The sequence below is a fragment of the Montipora foliosa genome, chromosome 2, assembly GCF_036669935.1.
Source record: "Montipora foliosa isolate CH-2021 chromosome 2, ASM3666993v2, whole genome shotgun sequence".
Taxonomy (NCBI): domain Eukaryota; kingdom Metazoa; phylum Cnidaria; class Anthozoa; order Scleractinia; family Acroporidae; genus Montipora; species Montipora foliosa.
The window spans coordinates 52,900,697-52,907,021 of NC_090870.1; positions in this window are offsets into that span (position 1 = coordinate 52,900,697).

Genomic DNA, 6,325 nt, shown 5'->3' on the forward strand with positions numbered 1-6,325 from the left:
GGTCAATATCCAGTTCAATTCTGGAGTCCGAAGTCCAAAGTTTAAAACTGTTGTTAACGGCATTGATTCCAATCAAACCCAGTACAAAGATGCTTTACAAGTTTCTATAATGCTATTTAAAATACTTAATACTTTTTCTTAACAACACCGGGAGAATTTTAAAATTAGGTAATTAACCCGATAGGCATACGATTACCGGATATGGCATTGCGTGTAACAAAAACATAAAAAACTCTTTTCCGGTCACGCACACAATTCTTTAATACAATAATACAAATTCCCCGTATTCTCTCACGTGGTGTAGTGATCATCTCGAATGCCTTTGAATCAGGAGATACCGAGTTCGAATCTTACTAGGGTTGCTTAATCTGAAAAGTGTCTCTACAAGGCAATAAAATCTTGCGCATGCGCTGCACAACCACGACCCCCCGCCCCCCCTTAAACAAAAAAATCAGAGCCGAATCCTAAATGCGAAGAACCGCGTTCCCAGGGTGTCTTCTCCCGCTCCAGGGGAAAGGAAGAAGAGAGATTCTGGGAACGATGCTCAATATTTTCACCTTTCATTATTCATTTTCCGAGTTCAGTGGCTCATAGCAACTCATTATTCAATACAAACGTTTTTACTGGGTTGCCAAACCCAGTCGGAATCTGCGTAGCGTTTCGTCGTTTTATTTTCCCTGTCGGTAAAAGTCTTGCCTGTCACTCTCCTGCTAAGTGGTGGCTTTGTGCATAGAGCCTTCTGCTCGTATTTTCTTAGGATCGAGAGGGTAGTGGGAAATGCGTAGATTTCTCTGGTGGACACAGTAGATCGATTAACTTAACCGGCAATGGCGTCGAAAGTCATGTAACGCGAATGGCGTTTTAGTGGATCTTTGAACAAAATATACCCTTATGAAGCTCAATAATGGCAAGTCAATTGGATTTACAGGCAGTGGAATCTAAAAGCGACGAGTAATGGACTTCGACAACAATCTATCGCCTGTCGAGCCGAAATCAAAGTGAGCTGTATTTACCTGAAGTACATGGTAATTTAACACGATCGAGTTTCTTGTCTTCACGCACGCAATGAAATAGGAAGAGGTTTTCGCCTCTAAGAGCAAATATGTTGTTTGTTTCAATAAATATTTCGCTGGAAAAGGATTCTGTGGTATTTTCTGCCTTTGTGAATTATAATATCATGTTGTGTATTGAATTTTCGAGCTTAAGGTTGAAATGTGATATGGGAGAAGTTTTTTAGTATTGCTCACGGTAAGCAGGAAGCGTTACGTTCACAGGCCTGTTGGAAGCGTGCTTGAGTTTCAACAAAATGAGCCCCAAAATCAGTGAAGAATTGTGACGCAGTTGAATAATAAAGTAGCTGCTATTTCCAAAATGATGGAATTACCTGGTTAGAATAAATAACGTCGTACGCGTCTTGGAGAATAAATTTTGACTTTGCATAAACAAGACTTTGGCGATTGTGATCTTTGTTTTGACTTCGCTCATTTCATTGTCAAACTTTATAACACTTGACAGAAAAAGAAACTTACAAAAACCCGGTATCTTGCCATCATTTGACACAGATACTTCACTGTTTGGCCAGTAAACATGCCGCGGTAACTTCATCACGGCGCCCGCTGAATTCCGGCGATGTCACTTTCGATTTTGCGATTTATTTGTGCAGCCAAAACGTACAATAACAAAATTGAACGTTGCAAAAATCCCTCAAAATGTTTGTCGCTGATCGTAACTGTTTATATTCCATATTCACGGTTCAAAATAAATGTTGTTTTCATGTCCTAAAAATGTTATTCTCGAGCGATCGTCCTGGAAACTTCCTGCTGCTCTCTCTAAAAACTGTGTATCAATATTTATTTACTTTTGCATCAATATTTGTTTTTGCATAAAGCAAGCTAACAAAATCTGTACCTTGCTGAGTTCGCATTTGTTAGCGTTAATAATATTTTCGGTCCGATGCTTCTGTTTTATGAGGGGTATATTGTTTTGTTCTCCCATCCAAACACTAATTCCGCCGAACAGGGAGTAACTTCAGTGAACTTCGGTATTACAAAGCTGTCAGATGCTCAGAAGGCACGCTTAGACTTGTGGTGAAAAGAGGTTTATCAACATGCCAGCCCAGAAGCCAATGTTTCTCACTTTCCATTTATTTTCTTCAATCTTTCTGGGTTTAGTACTTTGCTAGTAACCCCATGTCTTCTCAGACTATTTACCCAAGACTTCTACCATGGCACTACAATGATAGACAATACCAAAACAATATCGTGCACTGTTAGAGCTACATATTACGCAAGGACAGATCTGTTTCGTCGTACGAACGTGTGAGGACCTGTAAGCCAAAGGGCCTCTTTTGGTATGACTTCTTAATGACCCCCCAACTTGAAAAAAATTGTCTGGAACGGTGCACGTACCACAGGCAACCCAGTGTACCCTCACGGAGGGTCTAGTTCTTGAAGAAAATTCAAACAAATTAATTTGATCGTAAACATCATTTCCTACGGAAATTTAAACCCACAAAGTGTAGTCATTTGCCTTCGAATTCTGGGCATCCCATGATATCGTTTTCAGAACATTAGAATTCAAGATGGCCGCCGTATTGTTTTGATGTCCGACGTTTTTATGTCAGTCTTTCTGATCAATCTCTCAGTTTCCATTTTTCTCATCTGCGTGATTGCACGTTAATTTATCCTATATCCAAAAAATACATAATATTAAACAAATTCTAAAGCAAAGTTCGTTTTGCAGTTACGTTTTTTTACAAATGTCCGAAGAAATTAGAGGAAAACGCGCTTTTCAGATGTTTGCCGCTCTATAAATAGAGCAGCAAACAGACATATCATATCATATATCTTTATTTACCCTAGTTTTTAGAGTAGCTTGGTGTAGCTAATATCTCCGAGCTTTTACCCTCCCAACCATGATACACAACAGAAGACAGACCACAACACCGGGAACTACATGCCCTACTCTTTACGACAATTGTGCGGGTTCTTTTACGTCCCACAGGATTATGAACATTGATGGGTTGTGAGACGGGACCTCCGGCTTATCGTCCTTATCCGAGATGACTAGAGAGTCTTAACCATTTGCACTTTCTCCTCAGTTATTTAAAGACCCTGAGTGTTGGTCCGGCCGGAGTTGAACTCATTACCTCCCGCGTGACAGCCCGGTGCTCAACCAACTGAGCCATCGGTGCGCGGGGGAGACGAGTGTTTCTTGCGTGGAACACATCCAGATTCAAACGAAAACAATCATTCTTTTCTTGCAGAAACGCAGTGACGAGAGGATCAGAAATTAAAAACGACAAATAGATGGGTATGTTAGAGGCAAACAAAACAGCACACAGAATATATCTGGAGTAACAATAAAATAGTCAAACTTAATGTAAGGCGAGGGGTATTTCAATTAAAAAAAACACAAGACTGTAGTTTTAAATGATGGAATTAAAACAAGAAAGGAGTCACTGAGTAATATCCTCTTGTATGAATATATTTCCTTTAATTAATTAAAGTGCTACTATGATCAGAGAATCATTTTCTTTTTTTCGTCAGATTTTGATTCTACACTGGAAAAATTTTGAGCTTTGATTTTTATCCAAAGTATGTTTATTAAACAAATAAAGAAGCCTTGACTGTGCTCTGTTCTGTAAAGTACGCAGGAAGCGGCTAGAGCACGAAAGAAGTGTAGGGGGAAACACGAGCCGATAGGCGAGTGTTTCTTCCTACTTCTTGAGAAAAGTAAGAAGAAAAAACTGCAAGAAAAAACTCGTCTCCGTTGTGCAGTGGTCCTCCTTTTCATACAAGTAATAAGTCTATTGTATAAATTGGGTTCGTCCGTGAAAATGAGCCTTGCCCGGAGAAATACGCCTCCTCCGTAGAAATACGCCTTTTCCGCAGAAACAGGCCTCCTCCTTGTCCGTAGATATGCCTTTTCCTCGAAAATGGATCCTCTCCGTGGAACTGGACCTTCTCAGTGGAAACGCCCTCCCAGGGGTTTTGGGGAATAAGAGAACATGGCTAATTTGAACTGGGAAACAGGGGAACAAAAACAATTTTAGGGATCAAAAAGCTGGAACAAGTTTTAAAATAATTTAGGCACATTTTTTTCTGGGAGGGCCTAAATGGAAGTGCAGCATACCTCCACCCCCTTCAACCACCTCCACCCATTGTTCTTCTCGTGAAACGAATTACCAGTCCTCTGGCTGATCATCGATCTGTCCCGCCACTTCCTGCCATAATTTAACGATGGCGAACTTTTGTGGCACTTGTGGGGAAAATCTCGGCCAAATAGTTCGCTCTACGGCACCGTTAATGCCACATTTTTGCTTCAAATGTGGCATAAAATTCCAGCAAGGTCAGTGATAGCGCTTTTTTTCCCTTTTGTGTGTTGATATTAGTTGCGATTACACACACCCTCATTCCAAGGGTTACCAAGGGAAAATTGGCTTGGGTTCTCAGCCATGTTAAGGCATTGTTTACTCGCTTTTTGGACATACGTTAAGAAAGGAAGCCATGGTTTAATGTTACTGAAACTTGGCATGCATTCTATCTTAAGGATCCTTAATTGCATGGAACGTTCACAGTGTTCAATTTTAGGTCGCGTGCCCTGCAACTTTCGCCATGTTGGCGTTTTAAAGTTTCCTTTAAAATTAACAGCAGAGTCACTCTCTCTGATAGGAACAGGACGGCTGTTCCATAATCTAGGAACTGCAACAGTTAATGCGCGGTCTCCAAATCTTGCACCAGGTGCGAGGAACCTTGAGAAGACCCAGGGGAGTAGCATACCAGGGTCTTGAAAAAAATCCTGCAGATACATTGGCGCCATGCCCCTGAGAGCTTTGAACACAAGAAGGGCTTTCTGTTCGAAGAGAGATTGCTCAAGCTTTCGTCGCTCAGACATTCAATACTTTGCTAGTTCACCATTCTGTAGCTTGAACTGAAGTGGCAACGCGCGAAACAGATGCAACGAATAAACCATCAAACACCATGTACACAATATACTGGGTACAAACAGACTTGAGCACCTACTGGCAGCACTCGTTCTGTGTAACTATATAATGTTAGCTTTATTTCCCAACCTTAAAAGCCAATATTATAACTTTGGTTTTGCTAACATCGTTGGTAAAAGGAAAGGAAAGGAAAGGAGAAGCAACAAACTCAACCCACCCCACCCCAGATGCCCCACGCATGTGGGTACATCCAAGTCATGCCAGAGTGCTCAAACTAGCGAGCTAGTGAACATGCGCAATTGCTAGCGGCAATGACTCATCCTAGTAGAGTGCTCAATATATATATATGGGTTCAAATCCCGCTTGCCGTCAAGGCCTGCTTTGCCAAACAGCCCAGGGACAGTTCTACCTCTGAGTTGTGTGTCAAAAGCACAGGGCTGGGGGGGTTGCTGCTTTGAGACTTTAAATGCAGTTAGAGTTTGTGGCCTTGTTAAGTGAGACTTTACAGTGTAGCATGCCTTCATTGGCAATTTTTTCCTGCACCAGTGTAGGCCTGAATGATAGTTTGCTTTTGATCACCAATTAGAGTGAACCCACACTGTGGTGTGGGTGGGTGATTGGCAGTTGTCTGACCAAAGCACAGGGGTGGGGAGGGTAGCTTTTCTTTAAGTTTGTGACGGCAGCAGAATTGGCTTGTTTTCACAATTTCTGCAGCCACCTTTTGACAAATCCAGTTAGATATATATATAGAAAAGTGAAAACCTTATCTTCAAGTCGAAGAGTGCTCTACAATCGTGGAGCTTTATAATTAATTGTATAGGAAAGTGTTCCAATAAAACCAAACAGGCACTCCAACTAGATTACACAAATCCTATAATTTATTCAATAAGATTATTCGATTTAAAGAAAACAACGAAATACATTTGAGAAATCGAACAGGATTCATCGGTACATAAACACGCGAGTAAAACTATTAACTAGAATTACAGCAATGAACACTTATACTTCTTTGACGATGTCTTGAAGGATTGTTTCACGGTGTACAGGTCAGCAACAGATAAAATAGGTCAGAGTATAACAGAAAACGGGTCAGCGAGACAGATTAGCAAAACATGCACATATCTTCGAATCTGAAATGTCTGAACTGAAAAACTGACTTATTCACGTGGCTTAATTGCATAAGTTTAATCATGATCGTCGCCTTCAGCAGGGTGAATGAAAGCAATTTTTGTCACTGGGCGGCTGTACTCTCCGGTGGCTGTCTTCGCTGTAACGTTTCGAACGCGTCCATCAGCTCCGGTGTATACTTTGGTTACTCTGCCTACAGCCCACTTGCCTCTCACAGCGTTCATGTCGGCTCCCGTAACTATGTCATCAATT